Consider the following 17,662-nt stretch of genomic DNA (forward strand, 5'->3'; position numbering starts at 1 on the left):
GTCACAAGTCTTCATTTATTATAAATGTCAGCAGTGGAGTGTCGCCGGCGCCGCAGCCCTCGCTTTAATCACTCGCGTGACATTATCCCTCGCAGCAGCCACATCTATATCTGCGCCATCCATTATTTACTCCGCCATATAGCGCTGGAAGTTATATCGCCAGCGTTCACATTTCTTGTCGTCTCTACACAAGACGGATGAATATTTAACGATGCTGATTTTTACGTCCTGGCCTCCAAATGGTCACTTTAATGGAAGAGATGCCGGGTCCTGTGGAATAAATTGGCCGCATCCTGAGCGGTAAATGTTACGGACCTACAGGAAAAAAAAGGTTCTTGAACCCCTGCATGATTACATTTAATTTTTAGGCTTTCACTTCTCCCCTGCTTCCATAACTTTAACGTTTTCTGTCTAAAATCCTGTGTTTTTTTTTTTTTAAGGTAACAAGCGGTAGATTTTAGGTTAACTAAGCGGCACAAAAATGGCCGCAAGTGTGTGAAGTCAGACCGCGGGCTTGCTTGTCGTAATGCAACTTTGTTCGCTTTGGAATATGCATTTTATACAAATGTTATTGATAAATTGTGGCTGTAAAATAGAGCTTTCCTTTAAATGCAGCCGCCGAGTGCACCCATGTATAAAAGTGCGGCCCACGACGGCCAGAATCCTGCTACGCAGATATGTACAATGATCCCTGAAGTTTTCGCCGAGGTTCACAAAGTTTCTCCAGTGTCAGGACTGAACTGTAGGAGACTCCACGTCCGGTCAGACGCCAAGAAAAAGAGAAGCTTCGAATGAGAAAGTCAGACGCAGGAGGCCTCCGCTCCCTCGCAGGGGAGGAGGAGCGGCCGCAGATATTTTCCCAGGTTAGACCAAAAAATGCATCTGGGTGTAAAAGGAGCCGTCTGTCTGGAGGAAAGTCATCGCTGTAATTTATTCCATATGACACGGGGGAGCCATAACAAGGGCAATTTGTTTCTTCGGAGAGGACGCTACGGCCATTTAACATGAGACCAATAACCGAGGAACAAAACGAGAAATCCTCAGAAACGGGAGGAAGGAGAATATATATGTAATAAAAATGGAAAAGAAAAAAAAAAGCGGCTGTTGGCTCCTCCGAGCGGAGGTCTAGGTCCCTTGTGCACTTTTAGAGATGAGCAAATCGATTTGCATGACATTAGTAATCCGCGACCGGCGGCAAGGAAGCCTGAGAACCGCCTGCTACCTGCCGGCGTGATGTCACGCGAGAAGCACACCGCAACGATGACATCATGTGGGGTCTACAAATTAGAAGAGAGCCCGGATCTGCCGGCCTCGGGTACGAGGGTCAGATCATTGCCAGCACAGAGGAGTCTGACTCTGGAGGTCCCAAATACCTCTAAGAATGAATTAGGAAATCATAGCAGGGGTCTCTTGCTCAGGACCCCTATATTAGTCATTTTCATCTGGGTTTTTTCTGGTACTGCAGTTCAGTTCTATTCAAGTGAACGTGATGAATTGCAATACCCCCAAAAAACCGCAGTCAGAGGTGGCACTGTTCTTGGGGGGGGATCCAAACAAGTGAATAGAGGAAAAGGTCATCCTTCTACGATCAGTGCAAATCCAAGTCATGGGAGCCGCACCTGTCCCGAAAAATAAGGATGCAGCGCTGGTGTCGGACTTTCGTCCCATTTTTTTTATCATTGTAGCTGCGCTGCAGTTCCTTGCACTCTCAGCAGGGGTGCTGTTGCACAAGCAAAACCAAGACAGGGGTGCTGCGCTGCACCCCCTTCATTCCCAGGAACTGTGGGGTCCCAGTGGTCAGACCCCCACGATTTATAAAGGGACACGTCATCACTTTAGAAGCTGCAACCACTAAACCTGTCAATTGGGAATATTACTGGGCAGCGAAATGATGGACGCCTCCACTGAACCCAGGCCCATCATGTGACGGATCCGGCACTGCGATGTGGTTTGTTGTAAATGGAAACTACATCACAAATGTGAACAGAGCCCTTATCCAGAGCAGGGGGGAGTTATTATGGATTTTTTTTAACCCCTTCATGACCCAGCCTATTTTGACCTTAATGACCTGGCCGTTTTTTGCAATTCTGACCAGTGTCCCTTTATGAGGTAATAACTCAGGAACGCTTCAACGGATCCTAGCGGTTCTGAGATTGTTTTTTCGTGACATATTGGGCTTCATGTTAGTGGTAAATTTAGGTCAATAAATTCTGCGTTTGTGATAAAAACGGAAATTTGGCGAAAATTTTTAAAATTTCACAATTTTCACATTTTGAATTTCTATTCTGTTAAACCAGAGAGTTATGTGACACAAAATAGTTAATAAATAACATTTCCCACACGTCTACTTTACATCAGCACAATTTTGGAAACAAAATTTTTTTTTGCTAGGAAGTTATAAGGGTTAAAATTTGACCAGCGATTTCTCATTTTTACAACGAAATTTACAAAACCATTTTTTTTAGGGACCACCTCACATTTGAAGTCAGTTTGAGGGGTCTATATGGCTGAAAATACCCAAAAGTGACACCATTCTAAAAACTGCACCCCTCAAGGTACTCAAAACCACATTCAAGAAGTTTATTAACCCTTCAGGTGCTTCACAGCAGCAGAAGCAACATGGAAGGAAAAAAATGAACATTTAACTTTTTAGTCACAAAAATGATCTTTTAGCAACAATTTTTTTATTTTCCCAATGGTAAAAGGAGAAACTGAACAACGAAAGTTGTTGTCCAATTTGTCCTGAGTACGCTGATACCTCATATGTGGGGGTAATCCACTGTTTGGGCGCACGGCAGGGCTTGGAAGGGAAGGAGCGCCATTGGACTTTTTGAATGAAAAATTGGCTGCACTCTTTAGCGGACACCATGTCGTGTTTGGAGAGCCCCCGTGTGCCTAAAAATTGGAGCTCCCCCACAAGTGACCCCATTTTGGAAACTAGATGCCCCAAGGAACTTATCTAGATGCATAGTGAGCACTTTAAACCCTCAAGTGCTTCACAAATTGATCCGTAAAAATGAAAAAGTACTTTTTTTTTTCACAAAAAAAAAATCTTTTAGCCTCAATTTTTTCATTTTCACATGGGCAACAGGATAAAATGGATCCTAAAATTTGTTGGGCAATTTCTCCTGAGTACAAAGATACCTCACATGTGGGGGTAAACCACTGTTTGGGCACATGGTAAGGCTCGGAAGGGAAGGAGCGCCATTTGACTTTTTGACATTCGAGCTCCCCCACAAGTGACCCCATTTTGGAAACTGGACCCCCCCAAGTAACTTATCTAGATGCATATTGAGCACTTTAAACCCCCAGGTGCTTCACAGAAGTTTATAACGCAGAGCCATGAAAATAAAAAATAATTTTTCTTTCCGCGGTAAATCCACAGATAAAACGCGGTGCCTTTTACCCGCGGATTTTTCAAAAATGGTGCGGAAAAATCTCACACGAATCCGCAGCGTGGGCACATAGCCTTAGGGTTAGTTTTGGAATTAGGGTTGTGATTAGGGTTATGGCTACAGTTGGGATTAGGGTTAGGGGTGTGGGGGGGTTAGTGTTGGAGGTAGAATTGAGGGGTTTCCACTGTTTAGGCACATCAGGGGTCTTCAAACGCAACATGGCGCCACCATTGATTCCAGCCAATCTTGTATTCAAAAAGTCAAATGGTGCTCCCTCACTTCCGAGCCCCGACGTGTGCCCAAACAGTGGTTTACCCCCACATATGGGGTACCAGCATACTCAGGATAAACTGCGCAACAATTACTGGGGTCCAATTTCTCCTGTTACCCTTGTGAAAATAAAAAATTGCTTGCTAAAACATCATTTTTGAGGAAAGAAAAATGATTTATTTTCACGGCTCTGCATTGTAAACGTCTGTGAAGCACTTGGGGGTTCAAAGTGCTCACCACATATCTAGATAAGTTCCTTGGGGGGGGTCTAGTTTCCAAAATGGGGTCACTTGTGGGGGGTTTCTACTGTTTAGGCACACCAGGGGCTCTGCAAACGCAACGTGACGCTCGCAGACCATTCCATCAAAGTCTGCATTTCAAAAGTCACTACTTCCCTTCTGAGCCCCGACGTGTGCCCAAACAGTGGTTTACCGCCACACATGGGGTATCAGCGTACTCAGGAGAAACTGGACAACAACTTTTGCGGTCCAATTTCTCCTGTAACCCTTGGGAAAATAAAAAATTCTGGGCTAAAAAATTATTTTTGAGGAAAGAAAACGTATTTATTATTTTCACGGCTCTGCGTTATAAACTTCTGTGAAGCACTTGGGGGTTCAAAGTGCTCACCACACATCTAGATAAGTTCCTTTCGGGGTCTAGTTTCTGCATTTCAAAAGTCACTACTTCCCTTCTGAGCCCCGACGTGTGCCCATACAGTGGTTTACCCCCACATATGGGGTATCAGCGTACTCAGGAGAAACTGGACAACAACTTTTGGGGTCAAATTTCTCCTGTTACCCTTGGGAAAATAAAAAATTGCGGGCTAAAAAAAATCATTTTTGAGAAAAGAAATTTTTTTTTTTTTCTATTTTCATGGTTCTGCGTTATAAACTTCTGTGAAGCACTTGGGGGTTCAAAGTGCTCACCACACATCTAGATTAGTTCCTTTGGGGGTCTAGTTTCCAAAATGGGGTCATTTGTGGGGGATCTGCAATGTTTAGGCACACAGGGGCTCTCCAAACGCAACATGGTGTCCGCTAAAGATTGGAGCTAATTTTCCATTTAAAAAGCCAAATGGCGTGCCTTCCCTTCCGAGCCCTGCCGTGCGCCAAAACAGTGGTTTACCCCCACATATGGGGTATCAGCGTACTCAGGACAAACTGGACAACAACATTTGGGGTCCAATTTCTCCTATTACCCTTGGCAAAATAGGAAATTCGAGGCTAAAATATAATTTTTGAGGAAAGAAAAATTATTTTTTATTTTCATGGCTCTGCGTTATAAACTTCTGTGAAGCACCTGGGGGTTTAAAGTTCACAGTATGCATCTAGATAAGTTCCTTGGGGGGTCTAGTTTCCAAAATGGGGTCACTTGTGGGGGAGCTCCAATGTTTAGGCACACAAACTCAGAATTGCTGTATAATGTTCTCTACACTGCAACATCTCACCCTAATGCTGGATTCATAGCTACACTGCTCAGTATCGTTGGATAATGTCTTCCATGGTGTAGTTTCTCACCCTAGTGCTGGATTAACAGCTACACTGCTCAGTTCTACTGTACGATGTCCTCCATGCTGCAGCTTCTCACCCCGGAGCTGGATTTACAGCTACACTGCTTAGTACTAATGTATCATGTTATCCATGCTGCAGCTTTTCACCACAGTGCTGGATCAACAGCTACACTGCTCAGTAGTGCTGTATTAGGTCTCCGATGCCTCCGTTTCTGTGCCGGATTAATGCAAATTTCAAAGTATTAATGTAAGCTTTCTTTATAAACATTTAATCAAATGAAATTAATTCAAAAATTGGTTTTCTTAAGGACCATTACACAATTTTCTTTCCACTTTGGTTACCTTGCTCATGGGACCATTCTAGCCCTGGTATAATTGCAGGCTACAGATTGTTCCATTTACAGAAAACTGAAGCCTCCTCCATGTAAGGCTGCAAAGTACAAAGTATACTAGAGGGCTGACACCACATTTCCCGGCAAGTCATGAGCCGCACACTGATCATTAGAGGTACAGAATAGCTGGGCCCGAACAGCCAGTAATTACTCCCTTCTTTGCTCCACCTATCGAATTTTATTTTATTATTTTTATTGGGGATGGGGGGGGGGGGATCTGTAACATGCACTTTTTAGCATGAAAAAAAATCTTATAGCTTGGTGGCACAATCCTCTGAGGAGCAACCCAAAACAGAATCCTTCTCAATCACAGAGATCTGCTCTCTCCTCCAGCCCGAAACTGACTTATCTGATCGGAGTAGGGTAGAAGAGCCGGAAGGCTGCGGAGAGTCGTCAAGGAAGTGTGTGCAGGTACGTGGCCCGATTCTAACGCATCAGGTATTCTGGAATGTACAGCCCATGCGGTACGCAACACAGCCCACGCGGTACGCAACACAGCCCACGCGGTACGCAACACAGCCCACGCGGTACGCAACACAGCCCACGTAGTATAGAACACAGACCACGTAGTATGTAGCAATGTGGGCACCATATTCCTGTTAAAAAAAAAACAATTAAAATAAAAAAGTAGTTACCGTATATACTCACCTTCTGTCGGCCCCCGGATCCAGCCCAGGCCTTTAGCAGCAATAACCCGTGATCATGTAGCGATCTCGCGAGACCACCACGTGATCTTGGGTCATTGCTGCAATGCATTCTTGGGACTGGAGCGCGAGGAGTGGGAAAGGCTGTCGCGGACGCTTTAAGGTCAGAATATGCTTTTTTATTAATATTTTTAACATTCTATGTTTTTACTATTGATGCTGCATAGGCAGCATCAATAGTAAAAAAGTGAAGCGGTGTTTAAATCCCTCCCCAATCTCGCTGCCGGCTGCGACCTATCAGCGACCCAGGATTTCCGTTACAGACAGACGGAAGTACCCTTTAGGCAATTATGTATTTAGATAGGTCATTAATAAGCCTGGAAAACCTATAGCACATAAGCATGGCCCCATCTCTGAGTCCTTCAGCTTCTACGTTATTATTACTGTGCAAACCTTAGACCAGACAGGCAGACAGTGTGCCGATGTAACACAGTCACGTGTTAAATTCACATAGTGATGGATGCCCAACAGCAGTCGCCAGCACCCAAAGGGAACCAAACAGCAATTACACCACGAAAAGCTCATAAAATATTTTTATAAATGTCTGTGATAGTGCCCTTAGGCTTCTATGTAAAAAAAAAAGAAAAACAGAGGAAAAATGCACCCCATACAGCTTTCTTTCGGCACCATTTTTTGCCTCAGTCTTTCAGTAAACCCCTGTAGACACGTATAATGTGAATGACCGCAGCGCTCGCAGTGTAAACAGTGACCAGACGGACAGAAAAAGCTGCACATGTATCTAAGGAGCACGAGATGAATCAGAATATTGGCTCACGTTTAGATGCTAGATTTTAGCAAAAATAAAAATTTGCAGAGCCACAAGACCGGATCGCAGCGAACGTCCTCCTACCTGCCGGCACTTGTTTGGAGTAGAAGGACTGTCGAAACGTCGTGTGTGGCCAAGCCGCTTCCACCGCAGCGTCTAAGGTCCGCAAACACATTAGATCGAAGCCTGAGGCACCTGACGATTTTAGAGGCACGGGCCAAGTGTCTAATGTGTAGGACTGTCACTAGACATACGACAAATTGGGAGTACTAACTTACAACCCCCAATCCTTTTGATTCCCCAGAAGATGAGCGACCGCCCGAAGTGTCTGGATGCAGCCTACTCCGTTTTTGACACTGAAAATATACTAGACTGAACGTTCAGGAAAGACGGAAATATGAAAATCAAAAAACGTACCCTGAATCAAATGATACCTTAGGCGATGTGCTCACGGGATGATTTTGCAGAGTTTTCAAAGCAGAAGCTATGCAAAAAAAAATCAATGTTTTTTTAAAAGGATTTGGAGAGTTTCTGCTCAGTTTTTGCTCTAAAACCTCCCAAAAAAAAAACAATAAATCTGTGTGCACATAGCCTCAGGCGTATGAGAACCTCTGCTCCCAAACCAAATCTGCGCCACCCATGACCTCTACTCAGCGAGTGACACTGGCAACACTCATCGAAGTGCAGTATCCAATAGCAATAAATCGATGGCGTCGGCTCATGTACATCCTTAGGTCTTTTTTAAACTATAGCAATACCATGAGTTTCAAGAATTTTTCATCGCCTTTTTTAATCGCCAGATTACATAGTAACATAGTAACATAGTTAGTAAGGCCGAAAAAAGACATTTGTCCATCCAGTTCAGCCTATATTCCATCATAATAAATCCCCAGATCTACGTCCTTCTACAGAACCTAATAATTGTATGATACAATATTGTTCTGCTCCAGGAAGACATCCAGGCCTCTCTTGAACCCCTCGACTGAGTTCGCCATCACCACCTCCTCAGGCAAGCAATTCCAGATTCTCACTGCCCTAACAGTAAAGAATCCTCTTCTATGTTGGTGGAAAAACCTTCTCTCCTCCAGACGCAAAGAATGCCCCCTTGTGCCCGTCACCTTCCTTGGTATAAACAGATCCTCAGCGAGATATTTGTATTGTCCCCTTATATACTTATACATGGTTATTAGATCGCCCCTCAGTCGTCTTTTTTCTAGACTAAATAATCCTAATTTCGCTAATCTATCTGGGTATTGTAGTTCTCCCATCCCCTTTATTAATTTTGTTGCCCTCCTTTGTACTCTCTCTAGTTCCATTATATCCTTCCTGAGCACCGGTGCCCAAAACTGGACACAGTACTCCATGTGCGGTCTAACTAGGGATTTGTACAGAGGCAGTATAATGCTCTCATCATGTGTATCCAGACCTCTTTTAATGCACCCCATGATCCTGTTTGCCTTGGCAGCTGCTGCCTGGCACTGGCTGCTCCAGGTAAGTTTATCATTAACTAGGATCCCCAAGTCCTTCTCCCTGTCAGATTTACCCAGTGGTTTCCCGTTCAGTGTGTAATGGTGATATTGATTCCCTCTTCCCATGTGTATAACCTTACATTTATCATTGTTAAACCTCATCTGCCACCTTTCAGCCCAAGTTTCCAACTTATCCAGATCCATCTGTAGCAGAATACTATCTTCTCTTGTATTAAGTGCTTTACATAGTTTTGTATCATCTGCAAATATCGATATTTTACTGTGTAAACCTTCTACCAGATCATTAATGAATATGTTGAAGAGAACAGGTCCCAATACTGACCCCTGCGGTACCCCACTGGTCACAGCGACCCAGTTAGAGACTATACCATTTATAACCACCCTCTGCTTTCTATCACTAAGCCAGTTACTAACCCATTTACACACAATTTCCCCCAGACCAAGCATTCTCATTTTGTGTACCAACCTCTTGTGCGGCACGGTATCAAACGCTTTGGAAAAATCGAGATATACCACGTCCAATGACTCACCGTGGTCCAGCCTATAGCTTACCTCTTCATAAAAACTGATTAGATTGGTTTGACAGGAGCGATTTCTCATAAACCCATGCTGATATGGAGTTAAACAGTTATTCTCATTGAGATAATCCAGAATAACATCCCTCAGAAACCCTTCAAATATTTTACCAACAGTAGAGGTTAGACTTACTGGCCTATAATTTCCAGGTTCACTTTTAGAGCCCTTTTTGAATATTGGCACCACATTTGCTATGCGCCAATCCTGCGGAACAGACCCTGTCGCTATAGAGTCCCTAAAAATAAGAAATAATGGTTTATCTATTACATTACTTAGTTCTCTTAGTACTCGTGGGTGTATGCCATCCGGACCCGGAGATTTATCTATTTTAATCTTATTTAGCCGGTTTCGCACCTCTTCTTGGGTTAGATTGGTGACCCTTAATATAGGGTTTTCATTGTTTCTTGGGATTTCACCTAGCATTTCATTTTCCACCGTGAATACCGTGGAGAAGAAGGTGTTTAATATGTTAGCTTTTTCCTCGTCATCTACAACCATTCTTTCCTCACTATTTTTTAAGGGGCCTACATTTTCAGTTTTTATTCTTTTACTATTGATATAGTTGAAGAACAGTTTGGGATTAGTTTTACTCTCCTTAGCAATGTGCTTCTCTGTTTCCTTTTTGGCAGCTTTAATTAGTTTTTTAGATAAAGTATTTTTCTCCCTATAGTTTTTTAGAGCTTCAATGGTGCCATCCTGCTTTAGTAGTGCAAATGCTTTCTTTTTACTGTTAATTGCCTGTCTTACTTCTTTGTTTAGCCACATTGGGTTTTTCCTATTTCTAGTCCTTTTATTCCCACAAGGTATAAACCGCTTACACTGCCTATTTAGGATGTTCTTAAACATTCCCCATTTATTATCTGTATTCTCATTTCTGAGGATATTGTCCCAGTCTACCAGATTAAGGGCATCTCTAAGCTGTTCAAACTTTGCCTTCCTAAAGTTCAATGTTTTTGTGACTCCCTGACAAGTCCCCCTAGTGAAAGACAGGTGAAACTGCACAATATTGTGGTCGCTATTTCCTAAATGCCCAACCACCTGCAGATTTGTTATTCTGTCAGGTCTATTAGATAGTATTAGGTCTAAAAGTGCTGCTCCTCTGGTTGGATTCTGCACCAATTGTGAAAGATAATTTTTCTTGGTTATTAGCAGAAACCTGTTGCCTTTATGGGTTTCACAGGTTTCTGTTTCCCAAGTAATATCCGGGTAGTTAAAGTCCCCCATAACCAGGACCTCATTATGGGTTGCAGCTTCATCTATCTGCTTTAGAAGTAGACTTTCCATGGTTTCTGTTATATTTGGGGGTTTTAAGATTAAAACTGCCATAGTGAAAGCCTACTGCATAAAAACCACATACACGAAAAACAATGTGTGCATAGACATCTCAGTACTTCAGAATAGACTTTAAAATATATTTCAGAAAAAAATAAAGCTGTGAAAAACGTTGACAAAAAAGCATGAAAATCACAGCAAACATCTGTGAGTTATAAAATTATAACAAGTCCATTTCGCCCCATATTTGAAGTCTCTGATAAATTGCTCATTAATGAGATGTGATGAAAGTTACTTGTAAAACGTTTACCTAATAATTAAAAGTTCTGCAACTTTCCAAAATGCCTCAAGGGCGCTTTATTAAAGGGAACCAGTCACCAGGTTTTCCTTACAGCCAAGTCCACCTGTAAGGCTATGTTGTTCACACAAAGGTTAGGAGACTTCAAGAATCTCATGCACACACATATTGCTTTTTATTACTGACCGATTTGGAAAACTGCGGTGCTTTTGCAAACTGCAGCACGTCGCTAATTTCGGGCATTTTTTCACCCATAGAAAGCAATGACTAAGTGCAAAAAAAAAAGCAATCAGGTTTTGGTGCAAGAGCCTTAACTTGCATCATGATTTTTCAGGGGGACTAAACTTTATCAACATGCACAAGGGACAACAAAAACACAGCAAATACGCAGCAAAGAAAAAAAAAAAAAAAGGCAGCAAAACCTGATTTTTGTAAGCAGCTTCTTAAGGGTATGTGCACACGTTACAGATTTTTTTTGTGCGTTTTTTTCGGCGGTTTTCCACGGCAAAACCGCTTAAAAAACGCATCCCATCATTTTGAATGCATTCCGCAATTTGTGCACATGCTGCATATTTTTCCGCGATAAAAACACATTGCAGAAAAATATGCAGCGTGTTCATTAAGTTTGCAGATATTTTTGCAGATTTCCCGCTATTTAATGCAGTGGGAAGCTCTGGAAAAAAAGCAAAAAATCCACACAAAAAAAACGGAAGAAAACCGTGAGAAAAACGCATGCGGATTTTCTGCATAAAATATCGGGTTTGGTTCAGGAAATTTCTGCATAAAATCCTGACGTGCGCACATAGCCTTACTGCCAAGAGAGCAGGTTTTGCCTGCAGAAAAAAAAATGCAGCAAAAACGCAACATGTGAACTTAGCCTATGTCGTCTTTTCTACACTCCACTACCGGTTTATAAGGGCCCATTTCCTCCACGTATCTAAACAGATTGGGTGTCGTTGGTCTGAGCTCGGCGCGTCCTGTCCCTGCAGTCGTCATCCGTCCCTGCAGTCGTCATCTTTCTGCCGTTACCGATGTCTCCCAAGTCATATAGACTGTTCAAATCCTGCGCCTGCACGGTAGGGAACCAGAGCTGCGCAGGCGCAACAGGCCCTGAGCATGTCATCAGTCACATTTATCAAGGCAGGAGGATGACGAGTGCAGGACAGAAGAGGGGCCGAGAAAAGGCCAGCAACACCCAGGCAGATACCCCTCCATCATGTAATACCATCAGGGAGGCGTCTGATGGGCTCCAGGTTTATTCTGCAGCGAGACAACGACCCCAAACATCCAAAGTCATTAAAGGGAACCTGTCAGCAGATTTTGCCGCTATAAGATGCGGCCACCGGTATTCAGGGCTTATCTGCAGGATTCTATAAAAGCCCCTGATACGACCTGCAAGAGAAGAAAAATAAAGTTATATTATACTCAACCGGGGGGGGCGGTGGTCCGGTCCAATGGGTGTCGCAGGTCCGGCACCTCCTATCTTTTTTCAACGCCACCCTCCTGCTTCTTCACCGCGCCCCGTCATCGGTGCTCCTGCGCAGGCATACTGATCTGCCCTGTTGAGGGCACAGTAAAGTACTGCAGTGCACAGGCGCTTGCCCTTTCTGACCTTTCCCGACGTCTCAACAGGGCAGAAGTACGCCTGCGCAGGAGCACCGATGCCGGGGAGCGCTGAAGAAGCAGGAGGGCGGCACCGGACCCGCGACACCCATCGGACCGGACCGCCGCACCCCACCCCCCACACGGTGAGTATAATATAACTTATTTTTCTTCACTTGCAGATTGCTGCAGATAAGCCCTGAAAGGCAGTGGCCGCATCTTACAGCGGCAAAATCTGCTGACAGGTTCCCTTTAAGGCTGCCGTCACACTAGCAGTATTTTGACAGTGTTTTATATCAGTATTTGTAAGTCAAAACCAGGAGTAGAACAAATAGAGGAAAAGTCTAATAGAAACATATGCACCACTTCTGCATTTATCACCCACTCCTGGTTTTGGCTACAAATACTGATGTAAAATACTGACCAAATACAGATAGTGTGACGGCAGCCTAAGGGCGAGGAGTCCTGGAAGTGATGATCCCGACCCCACAGAGCTCTGATCTCACATCATCCCGTCTGTCTGGGATCACAAGGAGAGACAGAAGGATCCACACAAGTCTCATACACAGAAGATCTGGGGGACATCCTCCTGCCGAGATCCTTCATATCATGTGTACAAGTGATGAGCAGAAGTGATGAAGGCGACGGGCCGTCACCACATACTGATGATGGAGGCAACGGGCCGTCACCACACACTGATGATGGAGGCGACGGGCAGTCACCACACACTGATGATGATGGAGGCGACGGGCCGTCACCACATACTGATGATGATGGAGGCGACGGGCAGTCACCACACACTGATGATGGAGGCGACGGGCCGTCACCACATACTGATGATGGAGGCAACGGGCAGTCACCACACACTGATGATGATGGAGGCGACGGGCCGTCACCACATACTGATGATGATGGAGGCGACGGGCAGTCACCACATACTGATGATGATGGAGGCGACGGGCAGTCACCACACACTGATGATGATGGAGGCGACGGGCCGTCACCACACACTGATGATGATGGAGGCGACGGGCAGTCACCACATACTGATGATGATGGAGGCACCATATACTGATGATGGAGGCGACGGGCAGTCACCACACACTGATGATGGAGGCGACGGGCAGTCACCACATACTGATGATGATGGAGGCGACGGGCAGTCACCACATACTGATGATGATGGAGGCGACGGGCAGTCACCACACACTGATGATGGAGGCGACGGGCAGTCACCACACACTGATGATGATGGAGGCGACGGGCAGTCACCACATACTGATGATGATGGAGGCGACGGGCAGTCACCACACAATGATGGAGGTGAAGGGCGGTCACCACATACTGATGATGGAGGTGACGGGCAGTCACCACATACTGATGATGGAGGCGACGGGCAGTCACCACATACTGATGATGGAGGCGACGGGCAGTCACCACACACTGATGGAGGCGACGGGCAGTCACCACACACTGATGATGATGGAGGCGACGGGCAGTCACCACATACTGATGATGATGGAGGCGACGGGCAGTCACCACATACTGATGATGATGGAGGCGACGGGCAGTCACCACATACTGATGATGATGGAGGCGACGGGCAGTCACCACATACTGATGATGATGGAGGCGACGGGCAGTCACCACATACTGATGATGATGGAGGCGACGGGCAGTCACCACATACTGATGATGATGGAGAAGACGGGCAGTCACCACATACTGATGATGGAGGCGACGGGCAGTCACCACATACTGATGATGGAGGCGACGGGCAGTCACCACATACTGATGATGGAGGCGACGGGCAGTCACCACATACTGATGATGGAGGTGACGGGCGGTCACCACATACTGATGATGGAGGTGAAGGGCAGTCACCACACACTGATGATGGAGGTGACGGGCAGTCACCACACAATGATGGAGGTGAAGGGTGGTCACCACATACTGATGATGGAGGCGACAGGCAGTCACCACATACTGATGATGATGGAGGCACCACATACTGATGATGGAGGCGACGGGCAGTCACCACACAATGATGGAGGTGAAGGGTGGTCACCACATACTGATGATGGAGGCGACAGGCAGTCACCACATACTGATGATGGAGGCGACGGGCAGTCACCACATACTGATGATGGAGGTGACGGGCAGTCACCACATACTGATGATGATGGAGGTGACGGGCAGTCACCACATACTGATGGAGGCGACGGGCAGTCACCACATACTGATGATGATGGAGGCGACGGGCAGTCACCACACACTGATGATGGAGGTGAAGGGCAGTCACCACATACTGATGATGGAGGTGAAGGGCAGTCACCACATACTGATGATGGAGGTGAAGGGCAGTCACCACATACTGATGATGGAGGTGAAGGGCAGTCACCACATACTGATGATGGAGGTGAAGGGCAGTCACCACATACTGATGATGGAGGCGACGGGCAGTCACCACATACTGATGATGGAGGTGAAGGGCGGTCACCACATACTGATGATGGAGGCGACGGGCAGTCACCACATACTGATGATGGAGGCGACGGGCAGTCACCACATACTGATGATGGAGGCGACGGGCAGTCACCACAGACTGATGATGGAGGCGACGGGCAGTCACCACATACTGATGATGGAGGTGAAGGGCAGTCACCACACACTGATGATGGAGGTGACGGGCGGTCACCACACACTGATGATGGAGGCGACGGGCGGTCACCAGATACTGATGATGGAGGTGACGGGCGGTCACCACATACTGATGATGGAGGTGAAGGGCAGTCACCACACACTGATGATGGAGGTGACGGGCAGTCACCACACACTGATGGGATTCACATTTCCCTTGGTAGCCATCTTTGCATTTTGCTATTGTTACCATCATCTATTCTTGTAGTTCGGAAGCTTCTGACTTTCCAGCATTTTTTTCCTGCCCCTTTTGTGCAGTCCTGTATATAGGGAGGTGTTATATACAGTAATGGTCGCACACAGAGATATTACACATCATGTACAAAAAGAATCTGTAAACAGAACTTAGAAAGTGCTGAGGGCCTGGGACTTGTAGTTCTCCTGGCACAGGTAGATAAATCATCTGTAGCCCCCTGGACAGACGTGCGGGGGCGCTGGACGAGGCCTGCGGGTATGAGCCGGGCAGAGACCCCGGCCCGGGGGCAGCCGGGAGGACCACAGCCATTCCCAACACGGGCAGGATGCTGCGCACGGGCACAGCGAGGGGCTGCAGCGCTCAGGACCCCCTCTACACCCCGACTGACTGGACCCAGAGCCGAACATGACGTCAGATGGCGGTACTGACCCACAATTACCTCACACGTTATCACCTCGCTCCCTCTCAGCCTCCGGGTCCCCCAGCTCCTGGCGCCGCTTCCGCTTCCGGCCCCCCCACCTCAGTGGCGGTGGAGTATAGGCGTGTGCCCGATCTGCGCGCGCCCGGCGTTTCCTGGCGCTCAGGCTTCAGTGTCGACCATCTTGCATAAGGGCACGTTTCTGATTCAGAAAGTGTCCGTAAAGTATTATAACCCCGCCAGACTACCCCGTTTAACGTTCATAGAGAAATGTCCGCTTACTGTGATCTGTTTTAACAGAGCAAACCAAACGCTCTCGCCAGCGGAAAATATAACTGCCCTCTAACAAGATGGCGGCCGTCGGAGCCAATCGATGACGTCATGTACGCGACGTCTGTAGACGGAGAATTCCGCCAGACTTAGCTCCTCCTTCTGCCTGCTGGACCTGGGCGTTTTTTTTTCTTCTTTTTTTAGCCGCCATTTTTTTTTTGCAGCAAATTATCTTTATTGACAAATTGTTTATTTTACAGTGCAGCAGCAGAATCATCAGGAGGCTGAGGAGGGAGAGAGCAGAGATGTGACTGGGGATGTCAGCAGCTGATATATGTCCTGGGGTCACATAATTATGGGGCCGCTCCTCACTTTTTCTCCTCGTTTTCTCAGATCCATAACTTTATTTTCTTCTGGTCTATAGACTTTTTTTTACCCGTTACGAGCCACAGTTTTCATTGTCGCCATTTTCGCGTCCGTACGACTTCCCGATCTCTTTTTAGGCTGGTTTCACATTTGCGTTTTTTGCCGCTGCGTTTTAGCGCAAAAAAAACGCATGCGTTTTTTTTTCTATACTTAACATTAAAAACACATGCTTTTTTTGCATGCGTTTTGCCGACGCATGCGTCGTTTCTATGCTTGCGTTTTGTTGCGGAAATAATAATCTTTATTTTTTATATAGCGCTAACATATTCCGCAGCGCTTTACAGTTTGCAACCTGTAGTAATTTCTAGCGGTGTTTTTTTGCGGCAAAAAAAACGCATTGCTGTCTATGTAAACGCATGCATTTCAATCAAAAAACACAAGAATACACACTGATAAGCCATCCCCCAACCCTAACCCTAGGGATCCTAACCCTAGGGATCCTAACCCTAGGGATCCTAACCCAAACCCTAGGGATCCTAACCCTAAGGATTAGAGTTAGGATCCCTAGGGTTAGGATCCCTAGGGTTAGGATCCCTATGGTTACTAGGGATCCTAACCCTAGCTATTTCTGTTTATAGTGGGTTTTCTAGTTGATTTTGATGATTGGCATCTGTCACACACTTCTTATCATGCGTTTCAAAAACGCAAACGCAGGAAAAAACGCATGTAAACGCGTCAAAACGCCGCGCTTTTTTACCACATGCAAAAACGCATGCGTCTAAAAAACGCAGTGTTTTAACGCGTTTACATGCGTTTTTTGCACCACATGCGTTTGCGTTAAAAACGCTGCGTTTTTTAACGCAAATGTGAAACTAGCCTTAGTCCACTTTTTGGAGCGGCGCAGTGACCGTTACACGGCGATTCTCCTGCTTTGATTTTTCTTTCACCGTACGGGATAAATATCCTGATATTTTTTTACTTCTCACAGTTTCGCATGCGGCGAGACCAAATATGTTATTTTTTTGTTTTTCTTTGAAGTGTAACCAGTTATCCACTATATCACTTCAGATAGTCTCATGCCGCGTGTCCGCTGTTACCCCAGACCTGATTACTGTTCTCATTTTCAATAAAAACTGTTAAATATACAATTAGTCACTCGCCAAGGCTCCTCAAATGTCAGAAGGTGGGAAGGAGAGAACATAATTGCTCAAAGTCCCAATTTTTTTTTTCCGAATAAAATAATAAAACAGGTTAAAAAAAAACAAACAAAACTGTGCTTTACTCATTCTCACCTGGTCCGGTGCTGCAGCTCCCAGTGTCTGTTATTGTTTACAGCGCTGCAGCCAATCACTAAGCTCAGTGCGCAACTTGGGAAGAGCTGGTGATCTCACTGGCTGCAGACAGTGTTGTGCCTCTAATGGCTATAAACATAAGGAT

The 17,662-nt window shown here is 45.7% G+C and overlaps 1 protein-coding gene across 17 annotated transcripts in view; it reads right to left on the bottom strand.

Annotated features, from left to right (window-relative positions):
- The window catches only part of ZNF384 (zinc finger protein 384), a 32,750-nt gene extending 17,054 nt beyond the window's left edge, over positions 1–15,696 (bottom strand). For 10 of the 17 annotated variants that reach the window (XM_069754138.1, XM_069754139.1, XM_069754131.1 and 7 more), the window contains exon 1: positions 15,611–15,691. The gene's annotated coding sequence lies outside the window, so the exon portion shown is untranslated. Of the gene's footprint in view, positions 1–11,898; positions 12,030–15,600 lie in introns of those variants that run through there. The other 7 variants (XM_069754141.1, XM_069754135.1, XM_069754137.1 and 4 more) reach the window with 6 other exon arrangements.
- Between the last annotated feature and the right edge of the window lie 1,966 nt (positions 15,697–17,662).

The sequence above is a fragment of the Ranitomeya imitator genome, chromosome 2, assembly GCF_032444005.1.
Source record: "Ranitomeya imitator isolate aRanImi1 chromosome 2, aRanImi1.pri, whole genome shotgun sequence".
Taxonomy (NCBI): Eukaryota; Metazoa; Chordata; class Amphibia; order Anura; family Dendrobatidae; genus Ranitomeya; species Ranitomeya imitator.